This window comes from Oncorhynchus mykiss, chromosome 11 (genome assembly GCF_057628025.1).
Source record: "Oncorhynchus mykiss isolate SJ-2025 chromosome 11, ASM5762802v1, whole genome shotgun sequence".
Taxonomy (NCBI): Eukaryota; Metazoa; Chordata; class Actinopteri; order Salmoniformes; family Salmonidae; genus Oncorhynchus; species Oncorhynchus mykiss.
Window position 1 is genome coordinate 22,262,670 of NC_143032.1, and position 24,185 is coordinate 22,286,854.

Below are 24,185 nucleotides of genomic sequence, written 5' to 3' on the forward strand. Positions count from 1 at the left end.
AAGTATATCCGTAAATATACACGACACAGCATCATAAAGTATATCCGTATAAATACACGGCACAGCATCGTAAAGTATATCCGTATACTCACATGGCACAGCATCATAAAGTATATCAGTATCCTCACATGGCACAGAATCATAAAGTATATCCGTAAACTCACATGGCACAGCATCATAAAGTATATCCGTAAATATATACGACACAGCATCGTAAAGTATATCCGTATATATACACGACACAGCATCGTAAAGTATATCCGTATACTCACACGACACAGCATCATAAAGTATATCCGTAAATATACACGACACAGTATCATAAAGTATATCCGTATAAATACACGGCACAGCATCGTAAAGTATATCCGAATACTCACATGGCACAGCATCATAAAGTATATCAGTATCCTCATATGGCACAGCATCATAAAGTATATCCGTAAACTCACATGGCACAGCATCATAAAGTATATCAGTATCCTCACATGGCACAGCATCGTAAAGTATATCTGTATACTCACACGGCACATTATCATAAAGTATATCCGTATATACATATACGACACAGCATCATAAAGTATATATGTATACTCACACGGCACAGCATCAAAAAGTATATCCGTATACTCACACGGCACAGCATCATAAAGTATATCCGTATACTCACACGCAAAAGCATCATAAAGTATATCCGTATACTCACATGGCACAGCATCATAAAGTATATCCGTAAACTCACATGGCACAGCATCATAAAGTATATCCGTATACTCACATGGCACAGCATCATAAATTATATCCGTATACTCACACGACACAGCATCATAAAGTATATCCGTATACTCACACGGCACAGCATCATAAAGTATATCCGTATACTCACACGGTACAGCGTCATAAAGTATATCTGTATACTCACACGGTACAGCGTCATAAAGTATATCAGTATCGTCACATGGCACAGCATCTTAAAGTATATCCGTAAACTCACATGGCACAGCATCATTAAGTATATCAGTATTCTCACATGGTACAGCATCGTAAAGTATATCCATATACTTACACGGCACAACATCATAAAGTATATCCGTATATATATACGACTCAGCATCTATAAAGTATGTCCGTATACTCACACGACACAGCATCATAAAGTATATCCGTATACTCACACGGCACAGCATCATAAAGTATATCCGTATACTCATACGGCAAAGAATCATAAAGTATATCCGTATACTCACATGGCACTTCATCATAAAGTATATCCGTATACTCACACGGCACAGCATCATAAAGTACATCCATATACTCGCACGGCACAGCATCATAAAGTATGTCCGTATACTCACATGGCACAGCATCATAAAGTATATCAGTATCCTCACATGGCACAGCATCATAAAGTATATCAGTATCCTCACATGGCACAGCATCATAAAGTATATCAGTATCCTCACATGGCACAGCATCATAAAGTATGTCCGTATACTCACATGGCACCGCATCATAAAGTATATCAGTATCCTCACACGGCACAGCATCATAAATTATATCAGTATACTCACACGGCACAGCATCATAAAGTATATCCGTATACTCACACGGCACAGCATCATAAAGTATATCCGTATACTCACACGGCACAGCATCATAAAGTATATCCGTATACTCGCACGGCACAGCATCATAAAGTATATCCGTATACTCACATGGCACAGCATCATAAAGTATATCCGTATACTCATACGGCAAAGAATCATAAAGTATATCCGTATACTCACATGGCACCGCATCATAAAGTATATCCGTATACTCACATGGCACAGCATCTTAAAGTATATCCGTATACTCACACGGCACAGCATCATAAAGTATATCCGTATACTCATACGGCAAAGAATCATAAAGTATATCCGTATACTCACATGGCACTTCATCATAAAGTATATCCGTATACTCACACGGTACAGCGTAATAAAGTATATCTGTATACTCACACGGTACAGCGTCATAAAGTATATCCGTAAACTCACATGGCACAGCATCATTAAGTATATCAGTATCCTCACTTGGCACAGCATCGTAAAGTATATCCATATACTCACACGGCACAGCATCATAAAGTATATCCGTGTATATATACGACACAGCATCATAAAGTATGTCCGTATACTCACACGGCACAGCATCATAAAGTATATCCGTATACTCACACGGCACAGCATCATAAGGTATATCCATATACTCACATGGCACAGCATCATAAAGTATATCCGTATACTCATACGGCAAAGAATCATAAAGTACATCCGTATACTCGCACGGCACAGCATAATAAAGTATGTCCGTATACTCGCACGGCACAGCATCATAAAGTATATCCGTATACTCACATGGCACAGCATCATAAAGTATATCCGTATACTCATACGGCAAAGAATCATAAAGTATATCCGTATACTCACATGGCACCGCATCATAAAGTATATCCGTATACTCACATGGCACAGCATCTTAAAGTATATCCGTATACTCACACGGCACAGCATCATAAAGTATATCCGTATATTCGCACGGCACAGCATCATAAAGTATATCCGTATACTCATACGGCAAAGAATCATAAAGTATATCCGTATACTCACATGGCACCGCATCATAAAGTATATCTGTATACTCACACGGTACAGCGTCATAAAGTATATCCGTAAACTCACATGGCACAGCATCATTAAGTATATCAGTATCCTCACTTGGCACAGCATCGTAAAGTATATCCATATACTCACACGGCACAGCATCATAAAGTATATCCGTATATATATATGACACAGCATCATAAAGTATATCCGCATTCTCACACGACACAGCATCGTAAAGTATGTCCGTATACTCGCACGGCACAGCATAATAAAGTATGTCCGTATACTCACATGGCACAGCATCATAAAGTATATCAGTATCCTCACACGGCACAGCATCATAAGGTATATCCATATACTCACACGGCACAGCATCATAAAGTATATCCGTATACTCATACGGCAAAGAATCATAAAGTACATCCGTATACTCGCACGGCACAGCATAATAAAGTATGTCCGTATACTCACATGGCACAGCATCATAAAGTATATCAGTATCCTCACATGGCACAGCATCATAAAGTATATCAGTATCCTCACATGGCACAGCGTCATAAAGTATGTCCGTATACTCACATGGCACCGCATCATAAAGTATATCAGTATACTCACACGGCACAGCATCATAAAGTATATCCGTATACTCACACGGCACAGCCTCATAAAGTATATCCGTATACTCACACGGCACAGCATCATAAAGTATATCCGTATATTCGCACGGCACAGCATCATAAAGCATATCCATATACTCACACGGCACAGCATCATAAAGTATATCCGTATACTCATACGGCAAAGAATCATAAAGTATATCCGTATACTCACATGGCACCGCATCATAAAGTATATCCGTATACTCACACGGCACAGCATCATAAAGTACATCCGTATACTCGCACGGCACAGTATCATAAAGTATATCCGTATACTCACACGGCACAGCATCATAAAGTATATCCGTATACTCACATGGCACAGCATCATAAATTATATCCGTATACTCACACGACACAGCATCATAAAGTATATCCGTATACTCACACGGCACAGCATCATAAAGTATATCCGTATACTCACAGGGTACAGCGTAATAAAGTATATCTGTATACTCACACGGTACAGCATCATAAAGTATATCCGTATACTCGCACGGCACAGCATCATAAAGTATATCCATATACTCACACGGCACAGCATCATAAAGTATATCCGTATACTCATACGGCAAAGAATCATAAAGTATATCCGTATACTCACATGGCACCGCATCATAAAGTATATCCGTATACTCACACGGCACAGCATCATAAAGTACATCCGTATACTCGCACGGCACAGCATCATAAAGTATATCCGTATACTCACATGGCACAGCATCATAAAGTATATCCGTATACTCACATGGCACAGCATCATAAATTATATCCGTATACTCACACGACACAGCATCATAAAGTATATCCGTATACTCACACGGCACAGCATCATAAAGTATATCCGTATACTCACACGGTACAGCGTAATAAAGTATATCTGTATACTCACACGGTACAGCGTCATAAAGTATATCCGTAAACTCACATGGCACAGCATCATTAAGTATATCAGTATCCTCACATGGCACAGCATCGTAAAGTATATCCATATAATCACACGGCACAGCATCATAAAGTATATCCGTAAATATATACGACACAGCATCATAAAGTATATCCGCATACTCACATGGCACAGCATCATAAAGTGTATCCGTATATATATACGACACAGCATCGTAAAGTATATCCGTAAACTCACATGGCACAGCATCATAAAGTATATCAGTATCCTCACATGGCACAGCATCATAAAGTATATCAGTATCCTCACATGGCACAGCATCATAAAGTATATCAGTATCCTCACATGGCACAGCATCATAAAGTATGTCCGTATACTCACATGGCACAGCATCATAAAGTATATCAGTATCCTCACATGGCACAACATCATAAAGTATATCAGTATCCTCACATGGCACAGCATCATAAAGTATGTCCGTATACTCACATGGCACAGCATCATAAAGTATATCAGTATCCTCACATGGCACAACATCATAAAGTATATCAGTATACTCACATGGCACAGCATCATAAAGTATATCAGTATACTCACATGGCACAGCATCATAAAGTATATCAGTATCCTCACATGGCACAACATCATAAAGTATATCAGTATCCTCACATGGCACAACATCATAAAGTATATCAGTATACTCACATGGCACAGCATCATAAAGTATATCAGTATCCTCACATGGCACAACATCATAAAGTATATCAGTATCCTCACATGGCACAACATCATAAAGTATATCAGTATACTCACATGGCACAGCATCATAAAGTATATCAGTATCCTCACATGGCACAGCATCATAAAGTATATCAGTATCCTCACATGGCACAACATCATAAAGTATATCAGTATCCTCACATGGCACAGCATCATAAAGTATATCAGTATACTCACATGGCACAGCATCATAAAGTATATCAGTATCCTCACATGGCACAGCATCATAAAGTATATCAGTATCCTCACATGGCACAGCATCATAAAGTATATCAGTATCCTCACATGGCACAGCATCATAAAGTATATCAGTATCCTCACATGACACAACATCATAAAGTATATCAGTATACTCACATGGCACCGCATCATAAAGTATATCCATATACTCACATGGCACAGCATCATACAGTATATCCGTATACTCACATGGCACAGCATCATAAATTATATCCGTATACTCACACGACACAGCATCATAAAGTATTTCTGTATATTCACACGACACAGCATCATAAAGTTCTCAATATCTAAGCCTGGGTGACTTCTTTTCTTCTCTCTTACTTTAACTGTTATCCTTAATCATTGTTAAATTAGGGGTTTATGTTGCCTCTAAAAAGGATTTAGTGTACCTTTTGCCACCCTGAGGGAGTATTTCTTTAAACTCAAACTGATTGGTTGGGCCTGGCAGGGCCTTGCTCCCCACTGGGTGGGCCAGTGTCCACCCAGGCACACCCATGCCTACGACCCTGTTATGAACCCTGTTTGAATTAAAAACACCTGTATGAGATAGACACTTTTTCATACCCCACACTGCTTTGAACTCTTAACATCAGTGACTGACTACACATGACACAGAGAAAACAAAAGGCCTGCAGAATGTGAAGTCAATATTAGTTAGCTCACTTACTAGTTTAATATGTTTGTTTATATTGTAATTGAAATATTATATTGCACAACCCTTTTTTTCTAATTCTAGCTACACAACACACAAGGTCATAACTGTCACCCCATTTACACTCTGTAAATATGATAAAGTATTAAAGCATCATCGTTGTGGGTGGACGGTGGATTTTCAAATGAAAAAATATGTCTAATATGTGAAAAGCTACAAGGTTGTTTGCTTGAAGATCATAAGGATCAAGTCTAAGGTATTAAAACACATTCATTTTCATTATGTAGGCTTCTTTCTTGTTTTAATATAATTTCCATAGTTGAGTTTGTCAAGAATAATAATGTGTGTAATTTCTGATCTTGTAGTGGCCCATATGTAAAAGGCTTTGGAAGAAGATTATATTGAATGATTGGCTCTATGCTAGGTCACAGGGTAAAGAAGGACATACGTTACACTGAGGACTGTTGAGGACGTCACTGCAATTCTAAAATAAGGGATATACTATACATGTAAGTTAAATGCTAAATTAATACAGTAGTTGCCCAAATGCTAAAATTATTCATATTTTGTAAACTTGATGGGCAAAGAGTAAAGTTAAAATGGTCTAAAAGTCAAGTCTAAAATTCTTATTTTATTTATCTTACCTGTTTTACCAAAACATCCAGGTAAGGGCCCAATTCAATGCGTATTGCTGAAGTTACGTGTTATAGCGCGAATGAAATGTAAAGGTCATTTCCGATTGAGCCGCCATGTGCAGCGTGTACTTCTGCGATAGGAATTGAATCGAGCCCTAAGTCTTGCCTGTTCTGAGGTCAGAGACAGATAGAGAAAGAACCGTCCCCTCCTTGTAGAGAGGTTCCAGTCAGCTGTGCAGTAATTGCTTTTCATAAGGCAAATTTACTTTCACTCTCCTCCACTTAATGAAATCAAACCAAAACATTCTTCCCAAAATCGGAATCACATTGGACCAAATGTCACCGGCCTCAAATTCCTTCATTCCTTCATTCAATTTGAGCAAACACACAGGAGACGGGGAGAGAGAGAGACAGAGATGGGTATGCGTTGTGAATTGATTGACAGAGTTCCATTACAACCGGCTTATCGGACCCCTGTCTGGCAATTATCCCTGCCCAGCATCGGCCAGCATCTCATGGGATTAGATTTTTTTGATAGTCACACAGATGATTAGATTTTTTGATAGTCACACAGATGTACGCAGAGAGGAGGACGGGCCACACGATAGCCCCTCTGCCCCCTTCATTAACACATTGTCCTCGTGCTGATAGTATACCCAGCTCTCTGAGGAGAAGCTCTGGATAAAGGATGTGTCTCAGACCTGCATGGCAGACAGATGACGAAGAGAGGAAGACTGGAGAGTTTGCTAGGACAACAATGTCAGTTTGGGTCAGTCAGTAACAACATCAAATAAAATAACATTATTATTGGTCGCGTGCACATTTTGCAGACGTTATCGCTGGTGTAGCGAAATGCTGATAAAAGTTGTCTAGGAGCTAGGGACAGGGGGCCATGTCTGTCGGTGCCATCTTGTATTTTTATAACAAACGTGACAAATTCTCATCAGGATCTTCCTCACGTTTTCAGGTTGTGTCTTGTCCAAAGGAAGCAATGAATGTGCACTGAGCCTCTCACCTGTTACTCTACTCTATAGAAAAACATATATTGGCTAGACAGGTGACATGATCAGGTCTCTCATTCATGCATCAACACATTTTCTGAACATACACCTGGTTGTGACAGAACAGGGTTGCTTCATAGTACAGTAGTAGTATGCCCCATTTAGCTAGGGAAGATCATTATCCAAACCTACAAAAACATTTCACTTAACTCCTTTCCCCTGCCTTTGTGGTTTTCAGCACCAGTACTATGGACAGTCAGCACAATAAGGGCTGAGTCCACGCTAAAGCAGGGCAGATAGGTCCAACCAGCCCTGCGAATAAACACCTTCCAGTCACAGACACAAATCATTCGTAGAGGACAGCAATGCCTCACAAATCACTAAACGGGAGAGAGGGAGGGAGGGCAGAAAGGAGGAGTGGGAAGGAAGAAGGGAGGGGAGAAGGGAAAGGGAAGAAGAGAGAGGCAAGGGAGGAAAGAGAAGACAGGAAGCAGGGGGAAAGTGAGGCAATGGGAGGTAGAGGAGGAGAGGGGAAGAAAAAGAGGAGTCAGAGAGGAGGAGGGAAGGCAGAGTGGAGGGGGGAAACAGAGGAGGAGGGAAAGGCAGAGTGGAGAGGGAGGAGACAGAGGAGGAGGGAAAGACAGAGTGGAGAGTGAGAGGACATTAGTGGAGGAGGTAAAGGCAGAGTGGAGAGGGGGGAGACAGCAGAGGAGGAGGAAAAGGCAGAGTGGAGAGGGAGGAGACAGCAGTGGAGGAGGGAAAGCCATAGTGGAGAGTGGGGAGACAGCAGAGGAGGAGGGAAAGGCGGAGTGGAGAGGGGGGATACCGCAGAGGAGGAGGGAAAGGCAGTGGAGGAGGGAAAGATGGAGGAGACTGCAGTGGAGGAGGGAAAGGCAGAGTGGAGAGGGAGGAGACAGCAGAGGAGGAGGGAAAGGCAGAGTGGAGGAGGAGACAGCAGAGGAGGAAGGAAAGGCAGTGTGGAAAGAGAAGATACCGCTGTGTAGGGGGGGAAAGGCAGGGTGTAGGAGGAGACAGCAGAGAAGGAGGGAAAGGCAGAGTGTAGAGAGAGGAGACAGCAGAGGAGGAGTAAAGGCGGAGTGGAGAGGGGGGAGACAGCAGAGGAGGAAGGAAAGGCAGAGTGGAGAGGGAGGAAACAGCAGAAAAGGAGGAAAGGCATCATGGAGAGGGAGGAGACAGCAGAGGAGGAGGGAAAGGCAGAGTGGAAAGGAGGGCTGGATGTGTAATGTGGCTGGAGGTGAATGTCTAACAGTGCAGGGCCACTGAACAGAGCATCATAGGGCTGGACCCAGATACACTTCATTACCCCACCACACTAGTCTGGCCAAGTCATTTACTATGGCCAAGCAAGGCCCCACTGCCATCTGAACACACACACAGGATGTTTTTACAGATACATCGCCAGGGTATTCGCTATAATCCAAACATTTTGGGGGGAATGGTTTGACTGTGACACAGGGAGTCACTGGAGAATCCTATAGTGAGGAGAGGAGAAAATTAAATGTAAATTTCCCCTTTCCTACATAAATTCGTGGCCTGCACAATTTATTTCTTTTTCCATAATGAATCCAGCTTGGTGTCCATATGGGGCGTTAGCTTAGTCTCGGCAGGGACCGCATGTGAAATGAGTCGCTCCATTTGCCTTTATAGAACCTCTCTGGGGTTCCTGTCCGGAGTATACCCGGTCTAGACATGAAACATGGAATATTCAGCCTAGGCAGGTGGCCTGCTTAATTCAACATTCATGACATCTCCCTGTCTAATGCACAAAGTTTCACTTTAAAGTCGAAGCGCCACAACAAGCAAAAAGAGAGGACACAGCATTATTGTACATCATATATATAAGTCTATGTTATGCTGTGTTTACCTAGTGTACTAACTAGTGTACTAGGTAAACACAAAGGGCACAAAGGTGTTATATTTTATGTTTAGATGTTGTTTACTGCTGTGGAAAAATGCAGATTCTGAAGCATTTTGTTTCTAAGCATTTTGTACCTTGGAATAAATGTTGTTGTCCATAGTGTCTCCACAGTCTTCTATCACACTGCATTTATTTAACACTATAAACAGCTGTACTGGTAGCAGGTTCTAAGTTTGGCTTCAGTATGAATGTTTTTGATTATCTCTGTTACTGCTCATGTTACTCTTTTGCAGAACTCCCACTTGGTTAAGTTTCAGGAAAGAGACATATTGCCGCAGGACCAATTAAAATCTATCTGCTTGAATCGACTGAACTGTTAGGTCCCCAACATCAGTTCAAGTAGAGGATTTTAGCATAACTTTAACAAGAACATAACATCCAGAACATGCTGCGGGAATTAATGCATTTTGATGCATACAGTTCAGAATATTTTTGTATGAATTCATGAATTAGAATAGATTTGATCATCAGTTTGTCAGTAATCTGCTATTACTGTGTACTTCATAAATCCCAAATTCTGTAGTTTAATGTTGATATATAGTAGAGGGACACCCCTTCAAATTATTGGACTCGGCTATTTCAACCAAAGCCATTGCTGACAGGTGTATAAAATCAAGCACACAGCCATGCAATCTCCTAACATTGGCAGTAGAATGGCTCGTACTGAAGAGCTCAGTGACATTTAGTGTGGCACCGTCATAGGATGCAACCTTTCCAACAAGTCAGTTCATCAAGTTTCTGCCCTGGTAGAGCTGCCCCAGTCAACTGTAAGTGCTGTTATAGTGAAGTGGAAACGTTATGGAGCAACAACGGCTCAGCTGCAAAGTGGTAGGCCACACAAGCTCACAGAACAGGACCACCAAGTGTTGAAGCGTATAGTGCGTAAATATTTTCTGTCCTTGGTTGCAGCACTCACTGTCGAATTCCATACTGCCTCTTGAAGCAATGACAGCACAAGAACTGTTCGTCACGAGCCTAAGTTCACCATGCGCAATGCCAAGTATCGGCTGGAGTGGTGTAAAGCGCGCCGCAATTGGACTCTGGAGCAGGCGAAAAGCATTCTCTGGAGTGATGAATCACGCTTCACCATCTGGCTGTCTGACACATGAATCGAGGTTTGGTGGACACCAGAAGGACGGTACCTGCCCGAATGCATAGTGCCAAATGTAAAGTTTGGTGCAAGAGGAATAATTGTCTGGGGCATTTTTTCAAAGTTCGGACTAGGCCCCTTAGTTCCAGTGAAAATAAATCTTAACTCTATGGCGTACAATTACATTCTAGACGATTTTGTGCTTGCAACTTTGTGGCAACAGTTCGGGGGAGTACCTTTCCTGTTTCTGCATGACAATCATCGCGTGCAAAAAGCGAGGTCCATACAGAAATGGTTTGTCGATATCGATGAGGAAAAACTTGACCTGCACAAAGCCCTGACCTCGAAAGAGCCCTAACCACACCTACTGCGAGCCAGGACTAAGTCCAACATCACCTCGCTAATGCTCTTGTGGCTAAATGGAAGAAAGTCCCCACAGCAATGTGGAAAGCCTTCCCAGAAGAGTGAAGGCTGTTATAGCAGCAAAGTGGGGGACCAACTCCATATTAATGCCCATGATTTTGGAATGAGATGTTCGATGAGCAGGTGTCCACATACTTTTGACCATGTAGTGGTGATATGGGCTGATACAACCAAAATATGTTTTATTTTTAAGTTCCTGCTTTACTGGAAAAGTCAACATCTTCACTTTTTTTTATCAATACATCCAATAATTTCCATCCTGCTTACAGTAAACATTATGTTACAGTAGCAGTGAAACTAATTATCAGTTGAGAATATTGACAAGACAGTTCTACTCTAAATGATACAGACATATAAACATGGTGAAATGTGATAACACAAAATTAACAGTAAATTAAACGGCTGCCTGCCAAAAGCATTTCCCTTTTACACACACACACGCACACACACACACACACACACACACACACACACACACACACACACACACACACACACACACACACACAGAATAATAGCATTGTAGAATAATAGTGAAGACATCAAAACTATGAAATAACACATATGGAATAATGTAGTAACCAAAAATGTGTAAAACAAATCTAAATATATTTTAGATTTTAGATTCTCCAAAGTAGCCACCCTTTGTCTTGATGACTGCTTTGCACACTCTTTGCACGCTGGCATTCTTTCAACCAGCTTCACAAGAAATGCTTTTCCAACATTCTTGAAGGATTTCCCACAAGTGCTGAGTACTTGTCTGCTTTTCCTTCGCTCTGCGGCCCAATTCATCCCAAACCATCTCAAGGGTTGAGTTCGGGTAATTGTGGAGGCCAGGTCATCTGATGCAGAACTCCATCACTTTCCTTCTTGGTCAAATAGCCGTTACACAACCTGGAGGTGTGTTTTGTGTCATTATCCTGTTGAAAAACAAATGATAGTCCCCCTAAGCGCAAACCAGATGGGATGGTGTATCGCTGCAGAATGCTGTGGTAGCCATGATGGTTAAGTGTGCCTTGAATTCTAAATAAATCACTGACAGTGTCACCAGCAAAGCACCCCCACACCGTTACACCTCCTCTGTGCTTCACGGTGGGAACCATACATGCAGAGATCATCCGTTCACCTACTCTGCATCTCACAAAGACATGGTGGTTGGAACCAAAAATCTAAAATTTTGACTAATCAGACCAAAGGACAGATTTCCACCAATATAATGTCCATTGATCGTGTTTCTTGGCCTAAGCAAGTCCCTTCTTCCTATTGGTGTTCTTTAGTAGTGGTTTCTTTCCAGCAATTCAACCATGAATTCAATCCTGTCAGGATTTGGCCAGGGTTTTCCAGTTTTTGCCACTAGATGCCCCCATTGTGCTTTTGACCCTTTTGTTTTCCCTTGATTCCAGTTATTATTTGCACCTGTGCCTCGTTTCCCTTGAATGTATTTAAACCCTTAGTTTTCCTCAATTCTTTGCTCTGTGTTTGAATGTTGGCACCCAGACCCAGTGATGCTGTGAACAGCTGTTACTCCAGTTGGACTCTCTTGTGGTACTCTGTTTTTGTTCTCGTTTACTTGTTTTTGATTATCTTTTGAGGCATTTTCCCTGCTGTACTTACCACCTTACGGATTTACCTTTTGACTTAGAGGATTACCTTTTTCTCTTGGAATTACTTTTGACGTTGTGGATTTATATTTTTGCCTGAACTTTCCTTTTTACATTATTAAAACACTGTCTCAAGTACTGCTGTGTCTGCCTCATCTTCTGGGTTCTGCCGACTATTAGTAGCTCAGTTTGCTAAGTTCGTAAACGAGTCCTGACATCTCCTCTGAACTGTTGTTGCGATGTCTGTCCTGACCTCAATCCTATAGAAAATTTGTGGGCAGAACTTAAAAAGCGTGTCCAAGCAAGGAGGCCTACAAACCTGACTCAGTTACACCAGCTCTGTCAGGCAGAATGGCCCAAAATTCACCCAACTGATTCTGGGAAGCTTGTGGAAGGCTACCTGAAACATTTGACCCAAGTTAATCAATCCAAATATTCTCATTGAGTGTATGTAAACTTCTGACCCACTGAGAATGTGATGAAAGAAATAAAAGCTGAAATAAATCATTCACTCTACTATTATTCTGACATTTCACATTCTTAAAATAAATTGGTGTTCCTAACTGACCTAGAGAGGGCATTTTTACTAGGATTAAATGTCAGGAATTGTGAATAACTGAGTTTAAATGTATTTGGCTAAGATGTATGTAAACATTCGACATCAACTTTCTATTTCATTACTCAAATATATAATCTATATTTTATACCAATCTATTTATTGCACCTTGCCTATGCTGCTCGGCCATCACTCATCCATATATTTATATGTACATTTTCTCATTCACCCTTTTAGATTTGTGTGTATTAGGTAGATGTTGGGGAATTGTTAGATTACTTGTTAGATATTACTGCACTGTTGGAGCTAGAAGCACAAACATCTGCTAACCAAAATTTGGGATCAAATTTGATTTGATTTGGCAGTCAACATGAGAGCCAGCTTCATCATTGTGCTTGATGATTTTTGCGACTGCACTTGACATTTTTTAAGTTCTTGAAATTGTCTTGATTGACTGACCTTCATGTCTCAAAGTAATGATGGACTGCCGTTTCTCTTTGCTTATTTGAGCTGTTCTTGCCATAATATGGACTTGATCTTTTGCCAAATAGGGCTATCGTCTGTATACCACCCCTACCTTGAACTGATTGGTTCAAACGCATTAAGAAGGAAAGAAATTACACAAATTAACTTTTAACAAGGCACGCCTGTTCATTTAAATGTATTCCAGGTGACAACCTCATGAAGCTGGTTGAGAGAATGCCTTGAGTGTGCAAAGCTGTCATCAAGGCGAAGGGTGGCTACTTTGAAGAATCTCAAATCTCAAATATATGTTATTTGTTTTTGGGTTATTTCATAGTTTTGATGTCTTCACTATTATGAGCAGGTGTGTCCAAACACACCCTCGCACATGTACATATGCATAGGCACAATGTGACATGATGTTTTGAAATGCCAAAGTACTATTCACTACTTATTTCCTCACAGACATCTCTCACTTTATATACTGCTGAAGATTGCCAATATCGTTGTGAATTATTCCTTTATATAAATACATGAAAAGGGAGAAGGCATTATGCAGGTGTGCTTTATTCTTATTGCCGTGGAGGAAAACAAAGGGGCTTGAATGAGCAATTGGTGGATTAGAATGCAAAACATTTAAAATCCTTATAAATGGGGCTTTTTCCCTCAAGACAGTTGTGGTATTGTTCATATTCAGTGCATTTTCTGTGAAAACAAGTACTTAATCACAATACAGTATGTGAAATGACTACGAGATGTGCTCCTGCAGCTGAGTAGTGTGCTGTAAACCACTGTCCCCCTAGCTTTTCTCATACAGGAAGTCACATGGATGTCAATGTGTAATTTCACTAAGGGGTTAGGACCCTGGCTACATACCATTGTTGAAATCAGTACACTTTCCTGTGGTCTAAAAACAAATACTGTCTAAATCGCTTCACTTATATAATACCTTGTAATAACAAAAAAACACTATATCAATTAATTCCCATTTTAGGGTGCCATTATAGAATGTCACATTAGTTACATTTAGATCATTTAAAAATCAACACTGAGATAACATTTTGCCTTCAGAGGCCCAAGCCATGGGGTTGTGTTAAGCCCGGTAACATTTTCATAACGGTATTAAAGTAAGTCAAGGACTTGACTTAATTTCAATGGAAAGCATGTCAGATTTGATTGATTGAAATGGCATAATGCTCACGCTGGATAAGAAGGAATTGCCATAGAAATAGGTAGACAGCTGGCTGATACTTTACCAGACTTACACAAAAGGATTTACCCTTGGTGCCTAACACATGATTGTATTAAAACGTGTAGCATTATAGCTCAAATTCCCAGTTTCGGAGCCAAGAATAATACTAAGCTTTTAAGTGTAAGTCTGAGAACAATGAGACTATGAGTCACATGCTAACTTGAGCAAGAACACATGCATGTTCTGGTTTTTTTCGGAAGTCATGCATTGATGATAGTTACGGGTTTGAGCGGATATACAAGTTGATTCATTGTAAATTCTTTGTAGATTCAAGTTACTGTAGAGTTCATCCCTATGACCATCCTAACCAGAAATCTTCTGAGGGAGAGATGTGCAAAATATAGGATTCTTATTCAGCAATATTGGACTATACAGCATTGGGTTATCTGTGTAGAGCTTTGTTTAAGAATAAAGACCAACGTGAGCCAAACCTTGATCTAAACAAAATATGTAGATTTTTCCCTGATCCAGTTCATTCCACCTGACTGGGTACATATAGATTTCTTAAAACATCCTTGAGGGTGCCTTGCCTGTAAGGAGGGTCAATCTTTATGTTTGGTTATTTAGAGTACAATGAGGACACATTTCCCACTATACTTACTGACATTAACGGAGACATCACAAACATCATCGATGGCTCATGGCCAGTGGTCACAATGTTGACACATCTAGAGATGGTTATGTGATAATGCCCGAGAAGCCGGTGTTTGGAGGATATATTTGCATGGGTATTGTTAGGCCCGAGACGAAGTCGAGTGCCAATATATCCAAACACCAACTTCGAGGGCATTGTCATTTTTATACAATTGGTTACCAACATATTCAAATAATGATTAACAGATTTTCATTAAAAACCTTAGACACAAATCTAGGGTTCCTACCCAAGGTCGTTCGTTCTATTTGCAGAGACGCGACCCAGTCGTTCAGTCCTTTTGTTCTGTATCTATAGACACGACCCAGTCATTCTTTCTAAATGCTCCATTGCCATACTCGCTGGCAATGTTCATATCCCTTGCTTGCTAGCTAGCCAACTACGGCTAACTTACAGTCACGTCAAACAGTGCAGACAGAATAACAACATACCAGCTGCATTTGCCTTTGTTTAAGCTGTTTTCTAATTACATTTTTTGGGGATACATCCATAACAATGAGCTAATGATGTGTGATGTCACCTGGAATAGATCGTCAGCACGTTATTGTCCAGAGGAACTAGCCAACAACACAATCACTTCAAACTGAAGCTGGAAACAATGCAAACTTGCTGCACTTCGTTTCGTTTGACCTTTTTTCAATTGACATTTCTTTGTTTATATCTATAAAATTTATGCCAGCTGATTCATGATTTCGACATGCTGAGAAAAGCTGCCTGCCTGTCTTTCGCTCTGACTCCCGACACTTCATTACTATGGGACAGCTGGAGATGGAATTTGAATATTGAAACAATGTTGCAAATGTCGGAGAGACAGATAGCACATTTTATACATATCTCTGCTGTTGAAAACTAAACGTTAGTCTAAAAGAAATGTGAGATAATGTCTAGATGTTTTTTATGGGGTGCCAGGTAGCCTAGCGGTTAGAACGTTAGACTAGTAACCAAAAGGTTGCAAGATCGAATCCCTGAGCTGACAAGGTAAAAATCTGTCGTTAACTCTGTCGTTAACTCAATGCTCCTAGGCTGTCATTGAAAATAAGAATTTGTTCTTAACGGACTATCCCTAGTTAAATAAAAACTTTAGTTGAGATAAAGTTATAAATAGCCAGTGGTAACTTGTGGAATAGAATGCGTTTTTAACCAATCAGGATTAGACCCACCCGTTGTATAATAGATCAATAAATACTAATGAGCACAATACAATTTCGGAAGCAAGATCACATCAAATGAATGAATGTTGAAGTCAAAATATGTCTCCCTCCCATTTACGTAATGCGTGCCTTCTAATAGTAAGTGAAACAAACACCCATCAAAGACAAATGTAGATCAGTTAAAGTGAGAGGCTGCTTTTTGTGCATTTGAATCACTTTGAATTGTAAATGATATCATTAAGCGACATTGGAGCATCATTTGGAGTGTTCGATAAAAGAGAGAGAGTGGAGGGTGAGCGCCTGCATACACATGCTGAGCTTTCCAGCGGGGAATTCATCTTGTTGCAAGGAGATGGCGATGAAAGGGGGGGGGGGGGGGGGGGGGGGGGGGGCTATGTCCTCCCAAACGGCATACTGAGTGATTGGTACATGCCCCAGAGTAGGAATACACCGGCAAAAAGCACTCTCTTCCCATGTAGACACTGTAACATAAAACATAGAACATGAAATAGCTATGGTTTTATCGCATATTTTCTGCCTCTCACCTCCACATTACCTATGACTCTTAAAAAAGGTGCAGAAATGATTACATTTTCATGTTTGGAGACCACCACATGTCTATAATTAATAGCCACTGTACTGTACATGCAACCGGTGTAGTGCTACAAGTCAGTCCCCATCCCTCTACCTACATAATCATTTCCCTTCAACCTGCAACTCCAAACCCATCCATCCTCCCTCCTCGTGGTCACTCCCGATGCCCAATAGTGACACCAGGTGGTTAAAAGCAGGATTTGGTCTCCGGTAGTAGTAGTGCACTGTATAGGGAAAAGGGTGCCATTTTGGACTAAGCTCTGATCAAAACTAGTGCACTACATAGTGAAGAGGATGCCATTCTGGATGCACACTTAGGAGATAAAACATGTTTTATAGATCTGGGTTGGCACCACAATCTAACCTCAAAAGGCTAGTACTTGATTGTAATAAGCGCTGATCTCTCACTTCATTAACAGTAAACTGGCAGTACATAAAATGCATCAATCTCCAGCCCTCCTGACACAGCTCTTACTGGTCTATAATATGCAGAAGTAGTATATGTTGATGTGGTACTAGAGGCAACCAAATATCCGACTAACACTGTAGACTAGATTGCATTATTCCTAAATAATTGTTTAAGACTTTTGAAATATGCAACAAATGCAAACAAAACAATGTAGCTATATAGTTTAAATACTGTTGTAACATGACTGAATGGCATTGGTTGAGATTATACTTCATAAGCATTAAGTTGGGAGCATGGTTTATACTGTGTTGCTACCATGCGGTGTTGTCATGTGTTGCTGCCATGCTATGTTGTTGTCTTAGGTCTCTCTTTATGTAGTGTTGGGGTGTCTCTCTTGTCGTGATGTGTGTTTTGTCCTATATTTTTCTTTTTAAACCCAGCTCCCTGTCCTCGCAGTAGGCCTTATACCTTTTAGTAGGCCGTCATTGTAAATAAGAATTTGTTCTTAACTGACTTGCCTAGTTAAATAAAGGTTAAATAAAAATAAATAAATACATATAACCTTGCTATAATATACTAGTTGCGACCATTTTGTCTTTTGTCTTTTTTTATCTATCTGAGAGGACACTAAAGGTGTACTGGTGAAATGTGCTTCAGTACCATTGACTGATTGATTGACTCTTCGTTTATTACTATCCTCATAAAAGCGATATGGCTACAGTGAAGCAGATAACAACCTCAGCTGCTCAGGGACATCACAGTACCCATCACCAAACTACCGCTCAAATTAATAAAGGCTTAGACATTACAAAGTCAGACAGGCAGTGAAAAAAATGACTCATAAATGCAACCTTTATGGTGACCAATAATACAATATACAGGTATATTGCAGTAATTCTAATTTCACAGTCTGCCTTTATAACACGTTCCAATTATAGGCTACACCGTAGCCAGCATGTCACCTCTCAAGAGAAACACTTCAACTGTTCTTCAATAGGGCTTAAATGGACACTCCTCTTCCACAGCCACGAACATACACTGCGTGCCACTAGAAATTATCACTGGAATTAAATAATGTCTTGCTCTATTTCAGCTGCTCTCTGGCCTATAGACTGTGTTAGTGTGTGTGTGTGTGTGTGTGTGTGTGTGTGTGTGTGTGTGTGTGTGTGTGTGTGTGTGTGTGTGTGTGTGTGCGCGCGCGCGTGTGTGCATGTGTGAGACTGGACCGAGACTGGCGCTAGTGCGTGGCAGGCTGAGAGACTGAGGAAGCCAGACGTCCAGTGACCTCATCTATCACGACGACAAGCTGCGTCTTAAAGAATGGATGGCGACTGTGACCTTGGACCCAGGGTAAAGCCTGACACACATGATGAATTTAGAGGGCATTAGCACTTGTTAGGCCTTGCACCATTACTCAACGCCCGAGTGGATGACTTAATCCAGTTTATGCAATGACAGAGTCGACGGGACCGGGAGCTATAGCCCTTGCCACAGGGATGTAGTGAACCACAGCAGAGCAGAGCAGAGCCAGCTGACAATCTGGAACACTATCAGAGCTTAGGGGGATCTGAAGCCTGGCAGACAATATGGGGGTTTCAAATGGGTCTTTTACCTGTGAATGTTTCTTTTTTTCCTTCTTTTTTTCACCTTTATTTAACCAAGTAGGCTAGTTGAGAACAAGTTCTCATTTACAACTGCGACCTGGCCAAGATAAAGCTTAGCAGTGTGAACAGACAGCAACACAGAGTTACACATGGAGTAAACAATAAACAAGTCAATAACACAGTAGAAAAAAGAAAAAAAAGAGTCTATATACATTGTGTGCAAAAGGCATGAGGAGGTAGGCAAATAATTACAATTTAGCAGATTAACACTGGAGTGATAAATGATCAGATGCTCATGTGCAGGTAGAGATACTGGTGTGCAAAAGAGCAGAAAAGTAAATAAATTAAAACAGTATGGGGATGAGGTAGGTAAAATGGGTGGGCTATTTACCGATGGACTATGTACAGCTGCAGTGATCGGTTAGCTGCTCAGATAGCAGATGTTTAAATTTGGTGAGGGAGATAAAAGTCTCCAACTTCAGCGATTTTTGCAATTCGTTCCAGCCACAGGCAGCAGAGAACTGGAAGGAAAGGCGGCCAAATGAGGTGTTGGCTTTAGGGATGATCAGTGAGATACACCTGCTGGATCACGTGCTACGGGTGGGTGTTGCCATCGTGACCAGTGAACTGAGATAAGGTGGAGCTTTACCTAGCATGGACTTGTAGATGACCTGGAGCCAGTGGGTCTGGCGACGAATATGTAGTGAGGACCAGCCGACTAGATTATACAGGTCGCAGTGGTGGGTGGTATAAGGTGCTTTAGTAACAAAACGGATGGCATTGTGATAAACTGCATCCAGTTTGCTGAGTAGAGTATTGGAAGCTATTTTGTAGATGACATCGCCGAAGTCGAGGATCGTAGGATAGTCAGTTTTACTAGGGTAAGTTTGGCGGCGTGAGTGAAGAAGGCTTTGTTGCGGAATAGAAAGCCGACTCTAGATTTGATTTTAGATTGGAGATGTTTGCAGCAAGAGCAACATTATTGATATATACAGAGAAAAGAGTCTGCCCGAGAATTTAACCCTGTGGCACCCCCATAGAGACTGCCAGAAGACCGGACAACATGCCCTCCGATTTGACACACGGAAGTCTGTCTGCAAAGTAGTTGGTGAACCAGGCAAGGCAGTCATTAGAAAAACCGAGGCTACCGAGTCTGCCGATAAGAATATGGTGATTGACAGAGTCGAAAGCCTTGGCCAGGTCGATGAAGACGGCTGCACAGTACTGTCTTTTATCGATGGCGATTATGATATCGTTTAGTACCTTGAGCGTGGCTGAGGTGCACCCATGACCGCCTCGGAAACCAGATTGCAAAGCGGAGAAGGTACGGTGGGATTCGAGATGGTCAGTGATCTGTTTGTTGACTAGGCTTTCGAAGACCTTAGATAGGCAGGGCAGGATGGATATAGGTCTGTAACAGTTTGGGTCCAGGGTGTCTGCGGCAGCTTTCCAATCCTTGGGGATCTCAGACGATATGAAAGAGAGGTTGAACAGACTGGTAATAAGGGTTGCGACAATGGCGGCGGATAGTTTCAGAAATAGAAGGGTCCAGATTGTCAAGACCAGCTGGTTTGTACGGGTCTAGGTTTTGCAGCTCTTTCAGAACATCTGCTATCTGGATTTGGGTAAAGGAGAAGCTGGGGAGGGTTGGGCGAGTAGCAGCTGAGTAGCTGGGGGGGGGGGGAAGCTGTTGGCCGAGGTTGGAGTAGCCAGGAGGAAGGCATGGCCAGCTGTTGAGAAATGCTTGTTGAAGTTTTCGATTATCATGGATTTATCAGTGGTGACCATGTTACCTAGCCTCAGTGCAGTGGGCAGCTGGGAGGAAGTGCTCTTGTTCTCCATGGACTTTCCAGTGTCCCAGAACTTTTTGGAGTGAGCTACAGGATGCAAATTTCTGCTTGAAAAAGCTGGCCTTTGCTTTCCTGACTGACTGCATGTATTGGTTCCTGACTTCCCTGAACAGTTGCATATTGCGGGGACTATTACAGTCAACCACAGGATGTTATTGTGCTGGTCAAGGGCAGTCAGGTCTGGAGTGAACCAAGGGCTATATCTGTTCTTAGTTCTGCATTTTTTGAACGGAGCATGCTTATCTAAGATGGTGAGGAAGTTACTTTTAAAGAATGACTAGGCATCCTCTACTGACGGGATGAGGTCAATATCCTTCCAGGATACCCGGGCCAGGTTGATTAGAAAGGCCTGCTCGCAGAAGTGTTTTAGGGAGTGTTTGACAGTGATGAGGGGTGGTCTGCGGGCCCATAGTGGATACAGGCAATGAGGCAGTGATTGCTGAGATCCTGACTGAAGACAGCGGAGGTGTATTTGGAGGGCCAGTTGGTCAGGATAACGTCTATGAGGGTGCCCTTGTTTACAGATTTAGGGTTGTACCTGGTGGGTTCCTTGATGATTTGTGTGAGATTGAGGGCATCTAACTTAGATTGTAGGACTGCCGGGGTGTTAAGCATATCCCAGTTTAGGTCACCTAACAGAACAAACTCTGAAGCTAGATGGGGGGCGATCAATTCACAAATGGTGTCCAGGGCACAGCTGAGAGCTGAGGGGGGTCGGTAGCAGGCGGCAATGAGAGACAGTGAGAATTTTTTTAATTAGTAGTTCGAACTGTTTGGGTATGGACCTGGAAAGTATGACATTACTTTGCAGGCTATCTCTGCAGTAGACTGCAACTCCGCCGCCTTTGGCAGTTCTATCTTGACGGAAAATGTTATAGTTGGGTATGGAAATCTCAGAATTTTTGGTGGCCTTCCTAAGCCAGGATTCAGACAAAGCAAGGACATCAGGGTTGGCAGAGTGTGCTAAAGCAGTGAGTAAAACAAACTTAGGGAGGAGGCTTCTGATGTTGACATGCATGAAACCAAGGCTTTTTCGATCACAAAAGTCAACAAATGAGGGTGCCTGGGGACATGCAGGGCCTGGGTTTACCTCCACATGACCCGCGGAACAAAGGAGGAGTAGTATGAGGGTGCGGCTAAAGGCTATCAAAACTGGTCGCCTAGAGCGTTGGGGACAAAGAATAAAAGGAGCAGATTTCTGGGCATGGTAGAATATATTTAGGGCATAATGCGCAGACAGGGGTATGGTGGGGTGCGGGTACAGCAGAGGTAAGCCCAGGCACTGGGTGATGATAAGAGAGGTTGTATCTCTGGACATGCTGGTTGTAATGGGTGAGGTCACCGCATGTGTGGGAGGTGGTACAAAGGAGGTATCAGAGGTATGAAGAGTGGAACTAGGGGCTCCATTGTAAACTAAATCAATGATAACTAACCTGAACAACAGTATACAAGGCATATTGATATTTGAGAGAGACATACAGCAAGGCATAAATCACAGGTCTTGATTGGGAGAGCTAGCTAAAACAACAGGTGAGACAACAACAGCTAATCAGCTAACACAACAACAGCAGGTAAAATGGCGATGACTAGGCAGAGAGGGTCGGATTAACTACACACAGAGCCTGAGTTTGCGGCTGGGGCTGACAGATAAAACACAAATAAACAGAATGGAGTACAGTGATTAATGGACAGTCCAGCAGGCATCAGCTATGTAGCCAAGTGATCATAGTGTCCAGGGGACAGCAGTAGATGTAACAGGGGAGCCGCCACTACGCTAGCACTCGGACGAAACAGCGTTTAAAGTTAGTAGCCCTCCGACGGAGGCCGGTTGAAGGCACAGCGGATGGAGTATTCGTCGGCAGACCAGTCGTGGTGGTGCGGTGGGGGGCCTTGTCGACAGAGAATCCAAGCCAGATGGCGAAAGAGGTATTGTAGAATTTAGTTTGCTAGCCGGGAGATGCGCCGGCTAATTGGTGCTAGCTTCGTGGCAGTGGCGTTAACTACTATAGCCAATCGATAGCAGCGGTAAACCGGTGCCAAGGTCCAGAGTTTACAGCAAGGATCCGGTGGAGTATTGGGCTCTAGCCGTGTATGAGTGGGGTTCGGGTGAACAGCTGAGTAGGCCGGGAGGTGGGCCTCAGGGATAGCTTCGGTACTGGATGCCACGGTGAGTGCAAGCTAGCTGTGAGCTAGCTAGCTGTGAAGATCAGAAGTAGTGGTCCAGGGATTACGGCAGGAATCCGGCGTTATTGTGGAGAGACAGTCCGATACTGGTAGACTGGCGAGTGTTATCCAGGCTAAGAACAGGGCTGGTATCTGTGCAGAAGGTAAAAGCCGCTAGCAGTGGCTAACAATGACTAAATAGCTTGTAGCTAATTAGCTGGTTAGCTTCTGGAGGGTCTTGAATGTGTTCTAAAGTTTCAAAAATTAAAAAATAGCGATACCGTATCACATTGGGTGAGGCATTTTACCGGAAGGTATAATCAAATTAAAAATCGAAAAGAGATTGAAAATAAAGTTGAAATATATATACAAAAAATACAAAAAATACAAAAGTACACGAGACACGAACAAAACGTCTTCACTGCTACGCCATCTTGGATCATCTGTGACACAGAACCACTTAGAATCACAGAAACAGTATTTGATAAAACAACAATGATTAAATGGGGGCTTATTAATCTTTTATAATTATGTCTATCACGTAATAGAACATCATCAAACAATTGTTGTTTATTTTCAGTTATATTTGAGTCCTAAGAATAAATTCCACTATGTAGGCTTTTACCAAACAGCACAACCCATTCAAACAATAGTTATTTATTTATATAGACGTAGCACTTCCTTTCTATGCTTGATTTTGTTTCATGGTTTAACTTGATCATCGATGAATAAACACAGAACTGGTTGATATAGAATTGTGGCTCTTACTGTGTCCAGGACAGATAGAGAGAAAAGAGCTTCTGGTTGTCTCAGATGGACAGTGCATATAGGCCTAATAGAGAATAGTCCTGCAATACAGATGTAGGATCTTAATTTGATCACTTATTTATTGCTGAGAAATTTTTTGCAAGAAA